At 38.0% G+C, this 25,666-nt stretch overlaps 1 pseudogene; it reads left to right on the forward strand.

Annotated features, from left to right (window-relative positions):
• Positions 1-19,104: 19,104 nt before the first annotated feature.
• LOC107759396 (histone-lysine N-methyltransferase, H3 lysine-9 specific SUVH1-like) lies at positions 19,105-25,575 on the forward strand (annotated as a pseudogene).
• The last annotated feature ends 91 nt before the right edge of the window (positions 25,576-25,666 follow it).

Raw genomic sequence — 25,666 nt, forward strand, 5'->3', positions numbered from 1 at the left:
TCCTATTCGATGGCGGATGAACCCGAAACATCCTATTCGAGGGCGGATGATCCCATTTTCAAAATCTTGGAATTGTCTTACCTCCGACTGTTTTTCTTCGAATCGTGTTGTCTTGCTATCTCTTAAAACTTGAATTGATTTCCTCGTTCCTCCGAGAAAATTTTTGACAATGGCAGAAAATCTTCTGCCCCAGATTTGGTGTTTTTCCTTGTTCTCCAGGTGGATGCCTGATTATTAATACTTCAACTGTTCTTCCTTGTCCTCCAGGTGGACGCCTGACTGCTAATACTTCCATTTCTCTTCCTTGTTTCTCTAGGTGGATGCCTGATTGCTGTTTCTTTCATTGCTCTTTCTTGTTCTCCAGGTGGACGCCTGATTGCTAATACTTCCATTACTCATCCTTGTTCTCCAGGTGGACGCCTGACTTCTAATACTTCCGTTGCTCTTCCTTGTTCTCCAGGTGGACGCCTGATTGCTGGGGATAATACCACTGGGGGAGTCTCCTTTCTTTCCCTCCTTCAAATTCATTTTTTTTTTTTCAGAATTTATTTTCTCTCAACACTGCTGGGGATAAAAGTGTTATCTTCTTGGGATAATGTTGTTGAGGATAATGCTGCTGGGGAATTTTATCCCTTCAAATTGATACATCATTCTTCTGGAAGCTGCTGGGGATGATAATGGTTTTTGCTTTTCTGAGCACAAATGTCATCCCTTTGTTCTGTCTGCTGGGGAACAACTTCTTTTATTAAAACTTGTTATGCTGGGGGTAAAACTGTTTCAAAGACCACTTCCCTTGAGACTGGTGCTATATTCATTCTACCCCGAATGGGTATCTGACTTCCAGAAAATTTTCCAAATGAAAGGAAAATTTTCTGCCCCAGTTTGACAGTCTCCCTTATGGCATGCATTTCTGTCATCAATGCCACTTCCTTTACCTGTTTCAATTTAAACAAAATTTGTTAGTTTAAAACGCGGTGGTTGGTTATGATACTCCTACTGGGATGGTTTTTCCCTTTCTCCCTTCCCCACTCTATGTTGTCCGACCCTCTTGGAACTTGGTCGAAAATCTGTCGGGGATACTCCTACATCTCGATGATCTGTCGGGGGCCCTCTTGGAATTAGGTCCACAATTTTCTCAACTGTTGTTTTCCTGTTTTTCTCCAACTTCCCTTGGAAATTTGGTCGTATTGGGATCTAGGCCCCTTTCATCATTTGGTCTTGCGACCAACTTCTTTTCTCTTTATCGCCTTGTCTTTGGCGTGTCCTATTCGCATTTTGCTTTGCATCATTTTGGCAACTGGTAGTAAGCTCTGAAAATCCTTTTCAAAAACAAACTGCTGGGAAGGTAAAGTTTTTTAAACCAAGAAATGAAAAAGTGATGATTTCAAAAAATAGAAAAAAGAAGAAGTCTTTCTGAACAAATGCTAGGGAAAAGGAAAGAAAAGAACTTATCTGAATGATATAACCGATTCCAACGATCATGTCGTGCATTCCGGATTAATCAACCCAGTCTATTTGTATCAATCAACCTTCCAGACGGCCTCATGTTGCTGGGGATAAATAGGCACTCAACTCTTTGCCAAATGCGGATCCTTCCCGCCAATCTTGTCTTGTCGCCTCATAGTGCCCTTTGAGGGGTTTTCACTAATAAGACTCTCTCATTTCTCTCAACTCTCGTCGCCTTATGGTGCCTCTGAAGGTTTTCACCGATAAGACTTTCTTATTTTATTTTATTTTTCAGCTGAGGATTGGAGTGCTGCCGATATAACTCTCTCTGTTGGGGATTCTTTCGGCTATCAATTCATTTTCAGCTTATGATCTTCTTCTTTGCTGGGGATCAGAGTGTTATTCCCGACTTCCATTTGAATTGACTTAGCATTTCTCAGATACTGATCGGGAGGTCTTTTTTGGACATTAATAGGGGTTTTTGTGTATGGCTGAAAGTAGAAGGGGGTATCCAAAGTTCAAAAATAATTTTTAGGGGTAAAATAGTACAACTCTTGGAATCAAACTTTCTTGACAAAATTACAAGCGCCAACTTCTGCCCCAGTTTTTTCTTGCTCGGGGATTTTTATTTTGTCATACTATGTTACCTTATGCACACTATGTTACACTATGACCGAGCCGTGAGGCGCCTACGTATCCTTCTTTGAGGAATCAGGTCCAACGTAGTTCCCATTCCTTTGTTTTTTTTTTGACTTTTCTTTTCTTTTGTTCTTATTATCATTACTTTTTTCGTTTTCATTACTGATTCCAAAAGAGGGGTATGAAAGAGTAAATAAGGCTCAAAAGGGGAAACAAAGGTCAAAGTGTTTGGATAGAAGAAAGAATTGCCTCCGTCATTTCATTCTCTGATAAATGCTAAGTACAAACAAACAACAATTACAATTACCAGAAATCATAATATCTCTTAACTGCGTCAGAATTGATAGCCATGTCGACGCATTTCCCTTCGATATCTGTGGATCATAAAGCGTCATCGGGCTTGCTCTGTTTAGATTGCGATGATCAACACATACCTCGGATTTTCCGTTTTTTTTTCTGGCACCACATTAGCCCACCAATCAGGATATCGAGCGGCCCGAATAACCTTAGTATTCAGCTGTTTGGTCACTTCTTCCTTAATCTTCCCACTCACGTTGGTTTTGATCTTCCTAAATTTTGCTGGACGGGGGGTAATGCCGGGTCAGTGGGCAATTTTTGAACCACTAGATTGGTGTTTAAGCCTGGCATGTCGTCGTATGACCATGCAAAATATTTTGAATTCAGTAAGTGCTTTGATTAGTTCTTCCCTGATGTTTGGTTCCATGTGGATGCTTATCTTAGCTTCTCTGATGTCATCCGCATCCCCTAGATTGACGGCTTCCGTGTCATTTGAGTTGAGCTTTTTTTTTTCTTCAAATTGGCTCAACTCTCTGTTAATTTTTCTGAAGGCTTCATCCTTATCGTATTCCGACTTATCATCACAATCTTGTACTATAAGTTCGAAATCAGATTGATTGATTTCTTTTTTTAGACTAGGTTGAAGATCCGTCGTGCATGCCATGTCATTAGAACCAGTAGAAAGAGAACTGTTCAGAAGAGAAAAATAAGAAGAAAAATTAAAACAAAATAAGGAATGAGGAAAAAAACTTTCACTTTATTAAAATACGGGATATCAAGGTTTCACACTTTAGCGAGCACAAGAAAGATCTGGATTACAACCCTGGAATAATCCAGACAACAAAAAAGAAAATCAGAGCCCACTACCAAGACTCCCTTCATATAGGAAGAGGAGTAGCCATTCAATTGTTGATTTTTGCTTTCAACCCCACAAACTGTACATCTGCCTCATTGGACCCTTTTCCCAACACCATAACTCGCTTGTCATCCACCTTTTCCAACTATACCACCGTTTTCCCACTGGTTAACATTTATTTTGAACCGGCACGGATCATCATCACTGTTTGTGAGGGTTTCTTTAGCTTCCCTCCTTCGTGCATTAGCTCAATCATGTGGGTTTCAAGGTGTGCCGGCAACGGGTTCTGATTGATGTTGGGTGCCTCTGGTGTCTGAACCTCAATCTTGTTGGTGTCAATAAGATTCTGTACTGCATGTTTCAACTTCCAACATTTCTCGGTATCATGTCCGAGAGCCCCCGAACAATACTCACAGCTTACCGAGTGGTCCATATTTTTGGGAAAGGGATTTGGCAATCTGGGCTCAACAGGACTCAACAAGCCTAACTGCCTTAATTTGTGGAACACGGCAGTATAGGTTTCCCCCAACTCAGTGAATGTTCTTTGTATTTTTTCATTTCTGAAAGCCTGATTTCCCCGGAAACCTGCCCCTGGAGGGTTCTTGTAGTCTCTTGGTGGTGAATAGGTGTTTTGCAGTGGTGTATGTGTGTTCTGGGGAGCCGGTGCGCGCCATTGCGAGCGAACCGGAGGCTGAGTATATGCTTGGGCTTGGTTAATGGAAGAATGGGGCTCTGAAGGGTGATAGTAGTGTTGGGATAAATTGTGGTGGTAAGTTGATTGGCGAGGTCGTTGTTGATTATAGTAAGGCGGTGAACCTCTGGGTCCCGACCAAATTCCTGAATCAACTACCGCTGCTTCCTCTCTCTTCTTTCTTCCGATTTCTCCTACCCCGCCTTGAATAGCTTGAGTAGCTGCCTTAATTGCTGAATAGCTCATAATTTTATTTGTCTTGAGGCCTTCTTCCACCATACCTCCCATCTTCACTACCTCGTTGAATGATTTCCCTACCGCTGAAACCAAATGGGCATAGTAAGTTGGTTCCAAGGCTTGGAGGAAGTAGTCTACCATTTCACTCTCCTTCATAGGAGGATCCACTCTTGCTGCCTGTTCTCTCCACCGGAAGCCATACTCTCTGAAACTTTCATTGTGTTTCTTCTCAAATTTTGTCAAAGATAGTCGATCTGGGATGATTTCCAGATTGTATTGGAAATGGTGTGCGAATGCCTGTGCTAGGTCATCCCAGGTGTACCATCTCCCATGGTCCTGGCGTGTATACCACTCCAAAGCTGATCCGCTTAAACTTTGACTGAAGTAAGCCATCAATAATTCGTCCTTTCCCCCAGCTCCTCGCATCTTGCTGCAGAAACCCCTTAAGTGGGTTACTGGGTCGCCGTGCCCATTGTATAGGTCAAATTTAGGCATCTTGAAACCAACTGGTAATTGTACATTTGGGAACAAGCACAAATCCTTGTAAGCTACACTGACTTGCCCACCTAATCCCTGCATGTCTCGGAATGATTGTTCTAGACTTTTGACCTTCCTGAACATTTCTTCTTGTTCAGCATTTTTGGCTGGCTTGTCAATTTCGGTTGGGATATCAAAACGAGGAGCAGTTGAATAGATTTCGGAGGCTTTGAGGGTGGGCTCCGGGGGGTAATATTGGTTGTCCTGGGCCTGGAATGTAGGCTCACTAGGAGATTTGTGGAATGTAGCCGGGGAAGGTGCTACGAAAACAGGAGTCACAGGTGGAGGAAAGTATGAAACTGGTTTTGGAGGTGGAGACTGCGGTGTCTGAGAGGTGGTTCCTCGGTAGTGTTGGTAAATGGGGAAATTTGGGGATAATTTAGTGGTAATATTATCCTGAGTTTGGGTCATTGATGGAGCAGGGTTAGTTGGGTAAGATAGGGGTAACTGCCCTGTAGACCAAGCCTGGTACATTTCAGCCATTTGCTGTTTGAGTTTAAACATCTCTTCTTTTATTTTCCCGACATCCATCTCCTCTAGCTCAATACCTGTGTCAACATCTGGGATAGACATACTTTCGGGTATTGGTCCTTTTGATCTTGTGTGATAATGATAATATGCCAGTATACTCTTTAGAGAAACTAACTGCTTGAATTCTGGAAATGAACAAACTTGTTAGTTTTGAGAATTTAACACATATATAATTACACGTTGAGATGCAATGCTCCTAGACAAATATCCCCTTTCTATTATGCATTTGCTCGACTGCTTGTGTCGTCCCAGTTTTCTTGAAAATTTTATTCACTTATATTTTATTTTATTTTATTATATATATTTTATTGTGGTGGTCGAATCTTATGGAGATTGCCTACGTATCATGACCCCGCATGAATCAGACCTTGCGTAGTTCGGACCAATAAAAGATGAACAATACTAATCATTTTTTTTTCAATTTTCATATTAAAATAAACTGGGTTTCAATGGTTTGAAGATGACCTACAAACTCGAAAATCAAACAACTCACATATTTTAATCAAAAGATTTACAAACTCAAAAACAAACGGCCAACTTCCTTTCCCCGTTTGACAAATGCAACCAAACGACTATTTTTGCAAATGTGGCCCCTTCCAAATTTTGAGGCCGGAGAGGATTATTTTATGACACTTTAAAAACTTGTCCATTCTTTTATGAAAATAGCTTTTCGACAACTGAAAGATACTCTAGGGCTATTTCGGCAAGAACGGTTTAAGACACTGTCGAAGCTAGCTCGGCTTATTTTTGACTAAAAAAAAATTCACCTGACCGTTGACTCTTTGTTTTTTTTCTCAAATTACAATAAAAACCAGGTGTTGCAACACGGCCCTTCAGCGCCTCGGGGACGAAGATTTTTTAAGGCTGTGTGGGTCAACTGAACCAAATTTTAAAAAATGACCCAAAGGTGGCTGTTTATGCAAAGTCAGCCTTCCGGCGCCCATTTCGGGAACATTCGGCTATGTCTTGATAAAACAGCGTCACCCGACTTCTTTATGACAAAACTAAAATTTGACATATTTTTTTTGGCTATTTTGTTTTAGCAAAAAGTGGAGGCTGGACACTGCCCGACTTATTTATGAAAAAATTAAAATTTTGACATGTTTTTTATTTATTTATTTATTGGTTTTTGGCTTATTTTAGCAAAAAGGGGGTTGGACCCGATGAGGGTTGCCTACGTATCTCACATCCGGTGAGAATCAAACCCGCGTAGTTCGGGCAGGTCATGATTAAAGTAAGTAAACTAATTTTAAATTATTATTATTGAATTTGTAAAAGAACTGCTTTGAAAGAAGAAATGAAGTATATATATATATTTTTTTTGAATTTTTGATTGATTTTCTTTTTGAAAGAAAGACTTCTAAGAATTCCTTTTCTTTTGATTTAAACTTTGAGAATTTCAAAAGTAAAAGGAAGATTTTTTTTTGTTTTTTTCTTATTCTAAGAAGAAAGAAAATATTTTTTTGGAATTTTACCTTTAATAAAAGAAATGCTTTCTAAAAAAAATATTTTTTGAATTTTGAATTTTCTTTTCAACTTTTAAAGAAGAAGGAAAATATTTTCGAATTTGTTTTATTTTATATATATATTTTTAATAATTAAAAAGACTTTCTTAAAGAAGTCAATAATGGAAAATATTTTTGGATTTTTTGTTTTGAAAATTGGGAGTCTAAAAAAACTTTTCTAGACTTTTTGGCACGACAAATATTTTTGCAACAAATAAAGATATATATATATTTTTGGAAATAAAGAAAAACTTTTTGGATTTTTATATATATATATATATATTTGCAACAAATAATAAAACCACTTTCAACGCGACTCTTTTTATTTTATTATTTTGAATTTTTCAGAAACGAATAAAAAAACTATTTTAAAAGTAAGACTCTTTTTCATTGTCATTTTCAGGGGAAGACAAACTATTTTCCTTTATGTATATATATATATATATATATATATATATATATATATATATATATATATATATATATATATATATATATATATATATATATATATATTTATTTTTTATTTTTTTGAAAAATAAGACAGAACAACGATTTTTTTTTCTTTCTATTTTTTCTTTGGTTTTAATAAAACAAACTAATAAAACATTTTTTTTTCATTTTCTCAAAATTTCGGCAGAGTTTTGACAGTATTTGGGCATTGGTTTTTTTTTTTCAAAAATAAACAGTCAATTCCCTAACCGCTATTTCTTTTTTTTCAATTTTAAAATATTATTCATGATATTCAAAAGTCAGTCAACACACAAATCCGGATCAAATAAATGCGCAAGTAGCAGCAAGTAAGATGTATCAGGATGGTCATTTTTTTTGGTACACCTGTCCTAGACAGACCCAACCCCTGTGTTGAGTCTCCAAAGTCAAATGCACGTGATGCAAACAATCGCTCCTACTAGGGATCCGGCATGAAGCTGAGTTATTCTAAGTGAAAAAACCTGAGACATATTGATCTAGCCCTGGCTTACCCAAACGGACAGTTTGAGCCGAAGCGGGGGCAACGTACCGGGAGCACGAAAGTCTACCCGGCCTAGTTACTTGTCCCAACTTCGTCTTATTTGGTATGACTTTAACAGAAAGGTGGGCCACGCGCACGTGTGCACCATAAATTTAGAAGACTCGGAAAGAAGAGGGGTTTCGTAGCAGTTGTATATATTCATAATTCAAATAATATTAAAGCGGTAAAAGTGTCATTTAGCACATTGGGCATATATCATGTAAAAAAATCAGATATTAAATAAAGCCAACTATAACAATTATTTTAAGCTCGAATTCTTGAACCCTGAACCAGAGGTTCTGGGTATAGTCCCCAGCAGAGTCGCCAGAGCTGTCGCACCTCCTTTTTCCGCGCCCGCGAGGGTGCAGGGAGTTTTCTCCAATTAAAGGACAGTCGAAACGGGATTTGTTTGTTTGTTTCAGAGTCGCCACTTGGGAATTTTAAGGCGTCCCAAGTCACCGGTTTTAATCCCTGAATCGAGGAGAATATGACTCTGTCTATTTAACAGTCTGCGCACCAGAAATCCGGATAAGGAATTCTGTTAACCCGGGAGAAGGTGTTAGGCATTCCCGAATTCCGTGGTTCTAGCACGGTCGCTCAACTGTTATATTCGGCTTGATTATTTTGATTTGTTAAATACATTTTTATTGCATGATTTTATTGTTACCGCTTCTATTTAGATTTAAAGACCCTTCTTTGAATCGAATCACGCGTACGTATATTCGTGTTATAAATTATATTTTTTAAAACATGCGGAGTTGTGTCACGCGCACGTGTACACAATAATATAGATAATATTTTTATTAAAATAATCATTTTCGAAATTATGCTTTAAATAAAATCAAAAACATTCGCCCCTTTGGTATAATTAAGTAGTGAACCTCACATCTCGGGTTTTTATGAAATTAATAATGATATTCTCTGAGAAATCCCTTTTATTAAATATTCGATCGAAGTCACGCGAACGCATAATCCGAATTGCTTTTAGAAATATAATTAGGTTACGCGAACGTATCCCTAATCACAAAAATATTCTTGATGGTAGTATAAATTTTCCACAAATTGTTTATTACATCCATACATTTTTATGTGAAAGTCATGAGAAATAAATATTCTTCTAGTCTCTAAATTCCTTAAAAAGAATTTACAATTTAGTGGACGTTGATCGCAATTTATATTTTTTCGCGTATGAATTATATTCCTCAAACCATTCGAATTTGAGGAGTAAAATAAACAACATGTGATTAATACTACAATTTAGTGAATACAATATTTGCCTACCCAAATAAACAACGTGCAAATTACGTATAAAAATTGGGAAAGAATGGATGTAAGAAAGGAAGTGATATTTTTGAAGAATTTTCATTATTCTATTTGTAGCAAACGCTATTTACACATTTTTTTACTTAAAATGTTACAATTTATAAATCTCATCTTTCTTTTACACCACTTGTTTTTAGTCCGAGGTTATAATTATTTAGTTAATTTTTGATTACGAAGATTGAGTTTGAGATAAACAATAACTCTGCCTATGCGAATATTTACAAACACTAGCTCTATATTTTGTAAAAAAATCATCGACATTATTTCATACATTAAAAGAAATGAGTTGATCGCGTTCCTAAAATAACTATGCCATTTGTTATTAAGAAAGAGAACTAATCTACCAATTGATTTAATAAGACGACATCATCTAGCTTTAAACAAAATTGGATATTTGACAAAATAATCTAGTAATGTAATTTCTGGGTATTTCCGTACTATTCTTTACTTAGCTAACAATATCACAAGATTTAATTAATGGCCAATTTTCTGCAATGTTCCCTATCTCAACAATTTAAACAGTAAATGTCATCACTAGTCCTCAAAACATATAAGATTATCGTGGAATTTACTACTCCAGAAGGTTAATTAGTTAACAGTTTATCATGTCAAGTATAATACTATATTAACCAACTAAAACAAAACTGAAACTTAAACTAATAAAATTTAAATGAGTAGAAGACATCCTTATAATTCCAAACTTCATTTACTTGCCATGTTGAAGCTTTTCATGCCATGAATTTAAAATATATACCTGATATTGGAAGCAAAAGAAAATGATGATGAGAATCAGCAGCAGTAATAACAGTACAATAGCAACAACTGCCCAGCAACAGTAACAACCCAGTAACAGACCGGTGGAGTAGTAATCCCAAAAACAAAAGCTTTAAGCTTTATGAAACAACAACCATTAATACTAATTTCAAACAAAGAAAGAAAGCAGTAGATTTTTTTTTTAGTTTTATTTTATTTTGAAAGCTTAAATATTTTTCGGAATTTTTCTCTCTTCTATTCTCTGTCCGTTTTTTTTCTCTCTATCTGTGTATATTTTTTTTTCGTATCTCTCTCCCTATTTTTTTGTTCTTGTCTTGTGTTCAAGACTTCATATATATAATCCCATCCCATAAATCTTTTAATCAATTAAATCAATACTTTTTCTCTACCCAACCCATTATCTTTCCACTCATCCCCATTACATTAAATAAACATATCACACCACCCCATTATATTTTGTCCCCCATGCTTCATTTAAAATAATGCAAGATTCCCCCTTTAAATTTTGTCTTGTCCCCCCTTTATATTAAATAATCATATCACAACCCACCCCATTTCATTTTGTCCCTCATGCTTCAAATAAATAATTACAAAATGTACAATTCCTAAACTACCCCCTCCGACCTTACTAAAATTACCATACTACCCCTGAACGTACTACAAATTTACCAAACTACCCATCAGCTATAACACATCAATTAATCAAACTTAACCAAAATATAGACAATATGATCAATTTCTAACAATGTTCAAACAACAATATGAACACGGATGAACATCATAACAACAATATCACATGAACACGATTTTAACAACATTTCAACAACAAATCACATGAACACAAATTGAACAACAAAGAACAATTAAAATTTGATTGAACAATATTTTAGCAACAAACAATCCTATTTTCGGATTCAACAACTACAACAAACAAGTATATTTAGATTTCTAACTTCAATCATATTGAACTTAAAATCAATTCTAACAACATTACAACCAACAATTCATATATTAAACTTTATGAGACAAATTCAAGAAATAATCACAAATGGTAAACAAGAAATCAAGCTATACAAATTTCGGATTCAAGAACAATCAAACAAAGTATGAACATGAATTAAATCTATTTTAAACAACAAACATGATGGATTTAAACGATAAAACCAACATATTTCTCTAACACAACTAAATTCTTAAACAAATAACAAGATCGACGAAGAAACAATTATGAACTTGAACTTAACAATATTAACAATTTCTAACAATACATAAACACATGAAACAAATTGAAGAAATAGTTAATTAAATTTCAATTTGAATCTAACAAACATCAAACTAATAAATACTTACTTAAACAATAATACAAACATGAAATAAACATGAAAACAACTAATTAAACTTCTATTTTGAAATCTGAAAATTAATTTAACAAACAACATGAACACACTAGAAAATTATTTCAACGATGAACAACGAACAAAATAAGGATTAAATCATTTAACGATTTTGGATCCGGAAAATATCAAACAAAATATGGACAAAAAATAAAACTCAAAAACAACTAACCGGAGATGAATCAACGACGAACTTTGATTGTAAACAAATCTGTCCGAGCCTCGCACAAAGCTCGAACGAAGGACGACGAAGCAACGTGAAGCAAACGCAGCTTGAATAGAAGAGACGCAATAGCAGCCATGGCTGCCTGCGTCAATGAGGAGCAGCTGGACGAGCTGGAACGGCAGCAGCAGTGGCGACCATGGCAGCGTGAAGCAGAAGCTCGCAGCTAGCAACAATGGCGAGGAGCTGGAGTCGCAGCCTTGCACAGTTGAAGCAAGTTCGAGCAGCAGCAACGACAACTACGGCGGAGGAAGCAGCTGGTCGTCTACTGCTGCTGCGTTCAGCAACTTATGGAGAAAATGGAGCAGCAGTTCGGGAAGCCATGGACGACGCAGATGCAGCAAGAAGAAGCAACAAACATGGCGTTATGGCCATGGCGATGGGTCGACGACGAAGACGCAGCCATGGACGAGCCTTTTGAGCTTGACATGGAGAAGATGGGCTTCTTGGTGGTGTGTGCGCTTGTGTCGAAGGAGACGAAGTTGCTGGAGCTTAAGGGGGAAGCCATGGATGAGCTTTGGAGAAACTTGGAGAAGAAGAAGCAAAAGTGGGGGGGGGGGATGACTTAGGTCTTTTTTAGGGTTTTTTCTTCTTTTTTGTTTTTGTTTTGTGTTGTTTGCAAGACAATAGGGGTGTTGGGTTATGGACTGGGTCGACCCAGTTCGAAATGGACTGGGTCGTAGGGAAGATTGGGCCATTTTTTGGGCTTGTGGCTTAAATTTGAAGAAGAGGCCCAATTCCGACTTTCTTTATATTTTCGCTCTCTTTTCTTCTTTTATTTCTCTAAAACTAAATTATAAAAATACTTAAACTATTATTAAGAATTAAATTAAGTTATAAAAGGGCAAATTAACTCCCAATAACAATTAACGCACAATTAAGTAATAATTAAGCATAAAATTGTATATTTGGATATTAAATGCTAAAAATGCAAACGATACCTATTTTTTGTAATTTTTTAATTTTTGTAAAACAAATTTAATTACTAACAATTGTAGAATTAAATCCTACATGCAAAATGCGACATATTTTTGTATTTTTTTATTAATTTAGCAAATAAACATGCACAGACAAATACAAATAATTATTCAAAATATCACAAAATATCACAAAATTGCACACCAAGAAAAATTATTTTATTTTTGAATTTTTTGGGAGTAATTCTCATATAGGGCAAAAATCACGTGCTTACAATCCTGCCCAAAGTCGTTTGGGCATATCGCACAACTTCGAAGTCCAGTATTGGGGCTACCCCGTTCTCTTTGGTTTATGGCACAAAAACTTTAATACTTGTCAAAGTTGGGGAGCCAAGCATCAGATTCTGATACGCGACAAAGGAATCAAATGACGAGGCCATGAATACGAGCCTGAAACTATTGGATGAACAACGTAAAGCTGCCTTTGTTCGACTGGCCACCCACAAACAATGAATCGAGAGGTATTACAATCGAATGGCCAAACTTTGATACGTTAATGTCAGGGACTTGGTGCTAAGGAAGGTAACGCTAAACACCCAAAACCCAAATGAAGGAAAATTAGGTCCGAACTAGGAAGGCCCATACCAGATTCTCGAAATTACAGGAAAATGATCCTACAAGCTCGGCACAATGAGCGGCGAATAATTACCAAACAATTGGAACGTATCGCACCTAAAACGATACTGCTGCTAAGGTACGCCCCTTCCATTTTCATTTATATTTTAAAACTAATCCTGGTAGGTGTTCGATCAGAAATAGCGATGGACTCCTTGACACGAAGTCTTTAGGTCTAAAAGAACGCATTGAACTCTTTTTCCCTTAGATCGATTTTGTCCCAAATGGGTTTTCCGATGATGTTTCTAACGAGGCAACCATTGATCGTGCTAACTTAGAACAATTCAACAGTATCTGAGGCTTCTTTACAATAAACCTCAAATACTGAGGGCATTACCCTCGAATATTAACTTTGTTGTGAGGAAATTATTTCATGTCATCGGGGTCTCGATAGGAAAATTTGTAAGGGCCAAACGGTCAAACGAACCGTGCCCGCGTAGTTTGCTCGAGCCCTGGCATAGAACATGTACGCATGTATAATCAATTATAAAGAGATGTATTTTTCCTTACCAATATCTCATGCCTTTGAAAAATTCTTCTACTTTATAATTTCATGCTCTCGATCTATTATGTAAACATGCCTAAGAGACGATTATAACTAGAGTTCGGATAATTACCCCCACAATCGAGGACAGCCGCCCGAAAAATAAATGAGATCGAATTGTTAAAGCTTCGTGACCATAAGACCTTTCAGGAAACTCCCGATTTTTATAGGCCACGACCATCCCACTCAGGGACTGATACTTCGGGCAAGCTCGAAGTGAAACGGGGAAATAAACCCAAGGGGCAAACCCCGAACTAAAGAGGCTATTGCCAAATTAATATGGATCAGAGACGTCCAAATTCGGTAACAACATAGGCCTTCAAAATCTTTTATAAACCGGTTATAAGGGCTATCTCCGACGAAATCATAAAAAACTTCGATAATATCAAGCCTCGAAAACTCTAAAAACTACAAAATTATTCGAACTCTCGAACAGTTCCTTATTTCATGCTAAGGAATTTCAACCTTTGTGAACACGAATGATAAATAAAGGAAAAACTTTAAAGGCAGAAAAGGGGAGAAAAGCCTTATGTATATGATTAAACGATCATTTTACAAAGGCCACATCGGCCAAATACAAAATTTACAAAGGCCTAAGGGCTACTCTCACTTCGAGTTCGAGATATCACTCTTGCTCAACTACTAAGCTCAAGGGCTACTTCAACTCGATTTCGAATAAATTCTTACCCGGGGACGTTTTTCGAGTTCGAGATAACACTCTCACTCGGACATCAAACTCAAAGATTACCTTATTTCGAGTCCAAATAAATGATCTCACTCGGCTCCGATTTATCAAAAATCGCCTCAGGTCGAGTTCGAATATCCGATCTGGGACCGTTGAATACAATTATATAACGTTATACTAAGGTGCTTTGACACTTGCATAAAATAACAAAAGGACAACGGATTCAGGAGTCATGAAAAGGAAAAGTTTTTACATATCAAAGTTTCTTACAAGTGTCACATGTCCCGATCAAAAAATTCTTTTACAAAGGCGGACCAGCCTCAAAGCAAAAGCAAAAATTACTAGGCCTAAGCAGCACAATCCTTATCGAAGGAAGCTTCTTCACCTTCAAAATCTTCTCCGCCAGATCCGCTCACATTCTTGGAATCCTCCTCGGAAAATGCTATCTTCCGAGCTTTTGCTTACTCAGCCTTGGCGATCTCGAGTTCAGCAGATATATCAAAACTTTCAGTAAGGACCCCCTCGAGAGCCTCCCTTTGGGCCTGCCACTTTGAATGATCCACCATGCCCTTGGACTGCTCGAGGGTGGCTTCGACATCGACCTTGTATTGGGTCGCAGTAGCCTGGGCCTTAGTATTGGTCGCGGCCGCTTTAGATCTAGAAACCTTGAGCTCTTTGGCCTAACTGGCTAAATTGGACTCGAGCTCCTCGACTTTCTTCGCCTGAACTGAGGCATTCTCCCTTGCGAACTGAAGTTGATATTTGGATGACTCCAGCTCTACTTGGACGACCTCTTTTTTCGAGGCTAAGATATCCATACAACCCTTTAACTTTTCAGCCTCGGCTCGTACTTCATCTATTTGCCTTTGAAGGTCCTTGATTTGTTCGAGCCTCTCTCGAACCTGTAGAATTGGATCGTTAGTTGTTATCTCCGATTCGTCCTCACTATCATGAAGAACTCGGAATACCTGCTCAGCCATCTCAGCATGCTCATATTGAGCCTCCACCAAGTCTACCTGAAGCTTCTCACTAAGAAGCTTGTAAGTATCACATTTCTTAGTGAGGCCCTGGACCTCGGCCTTGCGTTCTTCTCAGATTCAAAGAAAGGCCTCGTGATGCAACACTGAAGTCTACAAGAAAGAAAGAAAATATTTGAGATATCAAAAAATCAAAGTCATAAAGAAATAATGCAATGGTCCTTGAACTTACCCGATTCAGAGCATGCTGGGCCTCGTTGAACAAACAACGAACTTCCACCGCATCCATCTTGGCTTGGTCCTCTTCAGTGACCAAGCATCAGAGATAGCTAGCCACCCCCACGGGGGTAGAGAAAACTTGTGCGTCATTCAGGATCTAGATGATAAGTAACCGCTTACGCTCGGAATCAATGCTGGGAGCCGAAAATTGGTTGGTCAGTTTAAAGCTCAAGAAAGCCTCATTCGAGCTCTTCCTCGGTACGTCCAAATCACCTAGACCGATGACATATTATACATCGGCAAAATAACCTCGGAAGAAATCTTCCTCTCCATGGGCTCCCTCCCCGTGACAAGTCTCCATAACTTGAGCGTCACGTATCATCGAGTCAGGAACTGGAGGGAACGAGGAGGAAACCCCGATCTCTATTGCCCCAAGTGGATCTTTCGAGTCATCATCTTCGTTTTGGGGAGACTCGAGCCTGGTTTATGACTAGCATCGACAACATCCTCGATAGCCTTCACACTTCGAGGTGATGTATCTTCGATTCTTTCGGCTCGGGCTCATCAGGTTGGGATAAAACAGATTTGGCTCCCGCCGGTCCAATGGTTCTTTGAATCTCAGTGCCAGCTCGTACACGAGTCACCAATCCAGAGTTTTCTTCTTCTTCATCTTCGGTCTCATCCATTAGCTGTTGGACGGACTCCAGAGTTACATGTATAACATCTCCCTTAGGCTTACGGGGCCTCCTAGCCGGCCTTTTCTTTTTTGGGCCTGGAGAACTCGAAGCATTCTTTCTTTTCTTCTCTTTGCCTTGCTTCAAGGCAGAAGAGGAAAGAAGTGTCTTTTATTCAGCAGAGGGGGGCTCATTAGTACATTCTTCCCGAGACCTATAAAATGGAAAAGATGAGTAAGTATAATAATGAAGCCGGAATGAAAACCTTTCTAAGGAAAAAAGATTACCGTGGTTATGGGCCTCCCGTTGGACCCTTGATAACTCCATCCAGGCACGCTCAGAGTAAGTTTTTTGTGATACTAATCCTTCGACCCATTGCTTCAGGTCGGGGATCACTTCCGGCACAGCGGCCACAACTGCAACACAAAAAACTTGGATGAGGGGAAGACAAGAAGTAAAACGGCAAAAATAAATATTCAAAGGCAAAATAATACTTACGTTCATGTTCCATTTTTTAGGGAACGACATATCTTCGGCAGGTATTAGATCCGAAGTCTTTATTCGGACAAATCTGCCCATCCAACCTCGGTCTCGAGTCTCGTATATGCTAGAGAACGGGGGTTTGGTGGCTCGGTGGTAAAGCTTGATCATGCCTCCACGATAAAGCTGGGGGACATAGATGCACATGAGGTGGTCGAGGGTAAAAAGATGCCCCTTGATCTTGCTTGCAAAGAATCGGAGGAGGATCACGATCCTCCAGAACGACCGATGGATTTAACCTAGGGTGACATCATACCTCTTGCAAAAAGCAATGATGATAGGGTCCAAGGGACCTGTCGTGAAGGGGTAGGTATAGACGCTTAGATACCCCTTCACGTGAGTTGTGATGGATTCCTCGGGGCTAGGCACTACTACATCCTTGCCTACCCAGTTGCACTCCTCTTTCACCTTCTTGAGGAGACCTTCTGTAATCGTACACATATACCTTGACATTAGTTCACATCGACCCGGTGTCGAGGGTGTATTCTCCACCTTGAAATCAGCAGCAGTGGCACACTTCGTCGGAATGAAGTCCTCAAGGGGATGTTTCGCCGCGGCTGCGGGGCCGACATACTTTGATGAAGAAGGGGTTTCCTTGTGCGGAATGATTTTTGAAGTTTTAGCCATTCTTATATGTAGAGAAAGATGAAACAGGGGAAGAAATCTTGGTGTTTTGCAATGGAACAAGTAAAAGAAATTCAAAGATCTGAGAATATAGAGCTTTGAAGAATGCAAAGATTTTGGAAATTGGAGGGAAGAAAATTTGTAAGTAAAGTTTGAAAGATGAAGAAATATGCATTTATAGGTTGAAAGCGACGGTTCAGTGCCAGTGGTTGCCGACCATCGACTGACAAGCATTAAATTCCTAGAGAACTGTACCTACGAGACGTTTCAGTCACCTCTGCTGCTTACGTCACGATGCCTACGTCATGATAAACTGAGGGAAAGTTCGAAGACTCAATTCGTTTCTTGTCATTGCACTCCAAAAAACGAGGGGACTATCTGTATACGGTTAAAATCGGGCTTGCCTAATTTTGTATGACGAATCAAAATCGGGGTGACAGATTAAGGTTCATCCTCGGTTATATCGGACCATGGTACAGAGATGTATTGATAAGCTCGTGGAACAATGACCGATCAAGATCGAGGTCAGCTGTGATCAAGACCGAAGCGAGAAAGAGATCAAGCGAGATCGAAGGAAGCCTGCTAGGTCGAATAACAGAAAGCCGAGAAATCCGTGACCAGGCGAGGATTGTGGCGGAGATCTCGGCATATATCAAGTCAAGACCGGTTGATTAGCCAATCAGAAGATTTCCTTCTGTATTTAGAATTATACCATAAATAAGATTCATCTACTATGTAAAAGGGTCCTAATTATTTTGTAATGATCATATATTCACGCATAATCAAGCAATATACTACATTTTTCTCTTAAAGCTCTCTTAATTTCTGTTATTCAGTCCATACCTTTTTAGCACAATCTGTTGTTCGAGGGTGATTTAGCTCGAGGGCCACAATTGTTTATCACACCAATTTGCTTTATTTTACTGTTAATTTCTAGCGTTAATTCTCATATTTATCAGTTTGTGTCAAGTGAAATCACATATCCTTAAAACCACTTATAAGTTTAATTGTTATCCAATTTTAAGGGTAAACACTATACTAGTTTAACGAGTACAGTGATGATAGGTTTGAAGGAGACTATGTTGCATTATCACAAGTTTTGTTATTTATCGTGAAATGTATTTGATGATTGCCGTACATTAATATCAATAACTTAATTACCTTTTTAATGAAATATATTTGTTATCCGCTATATACTCCATATATAATCACACACACTTTCCATAAGATATAAGTAATTAATTCTCAAATTTATTATACAATATTCATTTTTAGGGAAAACATTTATTAGAATACATAGTTATATTTTTGTACCAAAAAAATTACAAGAATAGCATTTAACTGAAGGGTAAAATGGTCAATTAATTTGTGATGGGTATTTTAGTCTTTTACCTTAGGCTTAGGGGCTTCACTCATAATATAGTATGATAGAGAAGTCATAAAAAAGAACATTTACTGCCTCATTCGTTATAATTTATATGACATAATTTGATTCAAATAATTTAACTCAATACAAAATTTAAGAAAGAAATATATTTTTAAAATATGTAGCGTTAAATATGCTATAAAATGTTGAAACTTATAATGATAAATATATCATAATATTTACATGACTATAAGATTTTTTTTTGAAATAAAATACTATATATATATATAAAGTTAAATTATTTTCAACCACATTTAAAAAATGTATCACATAAAATGAAATAAGGAAAGTGAGGAGTATATCACTGTACTTTGTGTTAGCAGCCGGCACGTGACAAAGATACTGTAAGACACACTCCTAATTTTCTCTGTATTCAAAATCTCCCACACTGTAAGCATTGAAGTATGCCAAAGCTGTCAACTTCACAACACACTAAACGCAATTCTTCTTGAAAAGCTCTCTGTGTGGTTCAAAGATCGTTTTCCCAAATTTGCCCAGGTACTTATCCTTTTCAAGATCGTTTCGTTTGACTGAAAATGCTTGAATTTCTGATCCATTTGAGACTTATTTTGTTTCTGATAATTTTTCATTATTTTTTTTGTAAATTATTTTTCTTTTTATTGTCATTATACTATGAAGGGTTCCTATTACAAAATCTTGAGTTGGGTTTAGCTTATTTTGTCCTTTTGCATGTTGTTTTTTCTAAATTTTGGTGGAATTTTTGCTGGGTTTCTAGGGTTAGCTCCATTTAGGGCTTGTTCCTGTTCATTTCCCTTAAATTGTGAGTTTTTATTTGGATTTTCAGTCAACGTAGCCATTCTTGAGCAGAAAGTTTGCATCTTTAGCCTTTTTATTGGTGCATGATGTCCTAGAATTGTATTTTTTTTAATGGTTTTCTTACTTTTTTTTCTTGCTGTAGTAATTGGAGATTGTGCATGGATCTAGGTGGTAACAGGAAAAAGTGCAGAGCTTTGTATTTGGGTTATTAATGTGAGTGAAAGCTGTGATCTTTGTTGTTGTGGCTATTGATTTCGATTGAAATGGATCAAGGCTTTGGTTCAGACTCTGTTCCACCAGCAGGGTCCATTGACAAGTCTAAGGTTTTAGATGTTAAGCCTATGAGATGTCTTATGCCTGTTTTTCCATCCCCAAATGGAATGTCATCTGTTTCAACTCCTCAACCCTCACCTTTTGTGTGTGTTCCTCCAAGTGGTCCTTTCCCACCTGGGGTTTCTCCGTTTTATCCATTTTTGGCCCCAAATGGATCCGGAAGATCAGGTGAAAATCAGGAATCTTTTGGTTTTGGGACGCCTATATCTCCAGTTCCTTTAAATTCATTCAGAACTCCAACTGCGAATGGAGACACTGGGCCAAGGAGGCCCGGCAGACCTCGTGCTACGAATGTCTTAGCTGCAGAAGATGATGGTGTCTCTGATTCACAGAATCAGAGCGACCAATTCGGCAGTGGCTATAGCGTGCACGTTAATGATGTAGAAGACACAAGTACAGGAAAAAAAGGGGAAGACCGAGAAAGACTAGGATGAGTCATCCAGCTAACTCCCATGTCGAAGTGGATGTCGATCCAATACTAAATCAGCTGCTTGCGTCCTTTAAACTTGTCGATGTCGATCAGGTTAAGAAAGCTGATGGTGATAAGGAGCTAGTTGGGCGAATACTATTGGCATTTGATGTGTTTCGTAGAAGGTTGACCCAGATTGATGAGAAAAGGGGTGAGACTCCAGGTTCTGCAAGAAGGCCGGACCTAAAGGCTGCTAATTTGCTGATGACAAGGGGAGCTCGGACAAATCAGACAAAGAGGATTGGAAATGTACCTGGGATTGAAGTTGGTGACATATTCTTCTTCAGGATGGAATTGTGCCTAGTTGGTTTGCATGCACCTAGTATGGCTGGGATAGATTATATGAGTGTCAGACTTACAGGGGATGAAGAGCCTATTGCTGTTAGCATAGTGGCCTCTGGAGGATATGATGATGAAGGGGATGATGGGGATGTGCTAATTTATACTGGCCAGGGTGGAGTTCAGAGACGAGATGGCCAAATGTTTGATCAGAAACTTGAGAGGGGTAATCTTGCTTTGGAAAAGAGTATGCATCGCGGAAATGAGGTGAGAGTAATTAGGGGTGTTATAGATGTTACAAATCCGAGGGGGAAGATTTATATGTATGATGGCCTTTACAGGATCCAGGAATCATGGGCAGAGAAAAGCAAATTGGGCGACTGCAGCATTTTCAGGTACAAATTGCTTAGAGTACCTGGGCAGCCTGAAGCATTTACATTGTGGAAATCAATTCAGCAATGGAGGGATGGAACAGCGACACGTGTTGGAGTTATCCTACCTGACCTAACATCTGGTGCAGAGAGTCAACCTGTTTGTCTTGTAAATGATGTTGATGATGAGAAGGGACCTGCTTATTTCACATATATCCCTAGTCTGAAGTACTCAAAACCTTATATGAAGCCTAATCCATCCATGGGTTGTCAATGTGTTGGCGGATGCCAACCTGGAGGGTCCACTTGCCCTTGCATTCAGAAAAACGGAGGCTTTTTGCCCTTTAGTTCACTTGGAGTTCTTGTGAGTTACAAAACCTTGATACATGACTGTGGTTCTGCCTGTTCATGCCCTCCGAATTGCCGAAATCGAATGTCTCAAGCAGGTCCTAAAGCGCGTGTGGAGGTCTTCAAAACAAAAAATAGAGGTTGGGGACTTAGGTCTTGGGATCCCATACGTGGAGGTGGCTTTATTTGTGAATATGCCGGAGAAGTCGTTGAAGAGTCTAGGGTAGGTGAGCTTGGCAATGACGGTGACGATGATTATATATTTGATGCTACCCGCATGTATGAGCCATTGGAACCTGTGCGTGATTATAACGATGTATCGAAAAAGGTCCCGTATCCCCTTGTAATAAGTGCAAAAAAGGGTGGCAATGTTGCTCGTTTTATGAACCATAGTTGTTCACCTAACGTATTCTGGCAGCTTGTTGTACGTGAAAATAACAATGAGACATACTACTACATTGCCTTTTTTGCCATTAGGCATATTCCTCCCATGCAAGAATTGACTTTTGATTATGGCATGGTTCCGCCAGACAAAGCAGACTGTAGGAGGAAGAAGTGCTTGTGTGGGTCATTGAACTGCAGAGGTTACTTTTACTAGTTGTCATGGTCTGATGAAAGAAATGAAGTTCACTGGTCACCACTGAATCAAGGTTTGGTTTCCTTTTTAAATTTGAAAATATCTTATTTTTTTTATTTTTCTGCTCGTTTTGAGTTTTAATCCATGTTTGCTAGTTATCATGTGAACATAAGTTATGCAGAAATCTGAATAGCATTTTAGCAGTCTAAAGTTGCTTTATCTTCATTGAGTTTATGAATTGAAGTGTTTCTGAAGATGACTTTTTTCTACTTTTTGATTTATCCGTTGGGCCTGCTCAGATAAGGTTGCAAGGTTTCTATCTTTCCCTTCATCTTCACTAGTTTGCTGCCATTCTCTTTTTCTTGAATCCGATTTTTACAGTCCTTACATACCATTTTGTGGGACACAATTTGATAGAGGCACAGAACACAGGGACTTAAGAATTGATTGGGCGTTTAAATTAGAAGGTAGTCGTTGAAAGTTAATTGGCTAAGATGTTGATTTAACTTCGAGTTTAATGAATATGAGCTGTTAGAAATTGGGAATGGTCTAGTGGAATATTATTAGTGAAAGTGTCTGAAATATTTTCATGCTCATGATGGAGGAGTCTGAAGGTGTTTCTTGGCTAGAGATTTGACTAAGGAGAACTTAGAGATGTTAACCTGTCATCCTTAAACCTTAGTACCTTGGAGATCTAGACCATACTTATTCACCTGAAATTTTAGTTCATATTGCTAGCAAGGGAGGCAAGATGTGTGGTTGATGTGTCATGGTTTGTAAAATGAGCATCTTCCTAGTCTAAAATTATCTTTTTTTCTTGACTAGTAAGGTAAATTTTATTTAGTAAATAAAATTTCAGTACCTAGAAGGTATACTGCTAGGTACAAAATGTATACGAGAAGAATCTGTATTCCTTCACGAACCATCTTGACCATCTAAGAAATCTAGCATTGATTCTATGTCATTTACATCATTTCCTCTACCCCATAATTTTAAATTATATGGACATCTGTATTTTACAAAAGAAATATTTTCTATTTTCTCCTAAAAAATATCCAAGATACCTCTCTAACCAAACTTTGCCAGAAATACTTAAAGGATTGTTCCCCACAGCTCTCTGTGTTCCTTTCTTAACATTTTATTCCTGTGAGCTAGCCTGCTCGTTTTACATTCCCCTGCGTCACCCCGTGAACTCAATAGATATTCATAAACATGCTATATATTTGCCATGAAAATGCAATGCAGCAATTTGTGTCTTGCTGATTTAGCGTCTTCTTTGCAGAAGAAACACCTGCTGCATTTATTAAATCCTAATTTTGTAGATTGTCATGTGTGTGAAGCCTCATGCACTGCTATCCGTTTTAAACGAGCCACTTTTGTTGGGGGTTTTGTTCTCCTTAAATATTTCTAGGGAAAAAAGTGGTCTGACTTGTCAATCTCCTCCTTATCAAGGTTTGGTAGCAAAATTTGACAGAAAATTTACTTTTGCTTTTTCCTTCCACCATAAGGAATCCTTCCTGTGTTTAACACAGTTTCTTAATCCAGTATTTGTAGTAGTAATGTAACCCTATCAATTCTCCAATTATTAAAGTTTTTTCTTAGTTCTATCTTCCATCCATCCACTCCAATCACTGTGCAATTGTAATCTCTTTATATTTGCTAGATTGAAGAGACCTGAAAGTTGTCTTTTAACGTACCATTATCCATCCATTTATCCAGCCACAATCTGATGTTTCACCATTTCCAACTTTGAATCTTATTCTGTCCAAAAATTGATTGCGCAAATTTCTGATTTATCTCCCAACAGCCACACCATATGACCTGTTAATTGGCTTTGAGCACCATCTATTCTCCATTCCATGTTTGGTTTGATCACTCTTTTCCATAGCTATGCTTTCCATAGATGAATCTCCAATGCCATTTGACTGAGAGACTTTTATTATGTAATCTAAAGTTCTTAATACCCAAATCACCATCTGGTTTGGCTTTCGTCACTGTGCTCCACTTATTAAGTTGATTTTATTTCTGTCCCCTAGAAAATTGCATCTACTTATGTGTAACTTGACGTCAAGTATGTAAAAGTTCCAACCAATTCTCTGTTTTCCCCAAGGTTTCAGCTTTCCTTACACTTCGCCACGATTCTTTTCCACACCCCTGAATCTTTGTATCTGGCTCCAACAGGTGATCCCAAAGTAAACTGTTGGAAATATTTCTCCCCTGCATCTCATTATCTCGGCCAATTCTTGTATATTTTGTTTACAGTTAACGGGAAAGATCTGCTTGCTCTGAGATAAATGTGTAGGCCAGAAATTGCCAAAAAGGCCACCAATTAGATAGCTTTTAAGCAAAGTCTTGCGCCACATAGGAACCAATATTACCAGCCCGGTACGAAATGTGAGACATTTCCACATAGTTTCCCGCTTCTCCATCAATTTTACAGCCTGTAATCATAAGCATTTATTGAAAGTCTCCATAACCAATAACATTAAGAAAGATGATATAGTATGCCTTAATCCCCTTGTAGGGGCGAAAAAACCTACTGGAGTGCCATTGATTAGTATAGAGAGCTACAGTTGATATACAAGTCTTCATCCACATGATCCATTTATCCCCCAAACCTATTTGTTTTTTAATTTAGGAGAAAAAACCAATTTAGTTAAATTTTGAATTAAGCTGGAAATCAGAGAAGAAAAACCAGTCAGATAGTGGATCTGAGGAAAAGGAATGTGTTTTTCTTTTTTGCTTTTGTTACTTTTGTTTAATATGGGTAGACTATCCAATGTGCATTGAGAGAGTAGATATAATGATTATCCTCCATCCCGATTTATTTAAATGTGGTGATGATCGCCTTGAAATGTGCTTACTGTCTTTGAAGTTTTTAGGAATATGTTAAAATAATACTAGTTAGAAAATGGGTGAAATTAAACATATAAAAAGTTGCATCAAATCCAAACAAGTATAAAGTGATATATGAGTGTTTGAATGTTAATGTGAATGTTCACCTTATTGTATGTCAATTTGAGTGTTTTAAGGTCAAGAAAAGCTACTTTTTGGAATTGACTAAAATAGGAAGTAGAGCAAATAAAATGAGATGGAGCATTGCACCTTAAATCAACTGATTTCTTTACCGAAGTTGTCTGAATTCCTCCTCTTTTCTCCTTTCTCTGATTCATTCCTTTCTTGCCATTTGATCTTCTCTTTTCCTGTGTTCTTTGATAGTCATGGACAATAACACTAAACATGTTGGTTTTCCTCTTGCAGTTGATCAGTAGTTGAAGGTAGGAGCAAGGTTTTGGACTTTTGATGCACCCTCAAAATGGATAGCCATTGAAATCTAGTAGTATTAATTATGTCATCACTGGAAGCCAGACCAGGATATTGTAGCTTATCGCTTGCAACAACGCGAGACCTTTTGTAGCTTTTGATGTATTAAAACTTAGGATTGTTATTGACAGGGTAAAACCAAATGAAGGCAGGTCTTTGCTCTTCATAATTTTCCCCATCTTCGGCTGGCTAGTTGATGTTATTGTACTATTCCATATCAATGTATTGACAGGGTAAAACCAACTGAAGGCAGGTTATTGCTCTTCATAATTTTCCCCATCTTCGGCTAGTTGATGTTATTGTACTATTCCATATCATTGTATTAAACTGTAGTGTTATTTTGTTGCTGTTGCATGGCACTTTTTCCCTTCATTTTAAGTTATTTGATAACCTATAGAGGGAAGATAGTCACGCCTAAACTTTGTTTACAGTTTGGCCTAGA

This window comes from Nicotiana tabacum, chromosome 5 (genome assembly GCF_000715075.1).
Source record: "Nicotiana tabacum cultivar K326 chromosome 5, ASM71507v2, whole genome shotgun sequence".
In the NCBI taxonomy this organism is placed as follows: Eukaryota; Viridiplantae; Streptophyta; class Magnoliopsida; order Solanales; family Solanaceae; genus Nicotiana; species Nicotiana tabacum.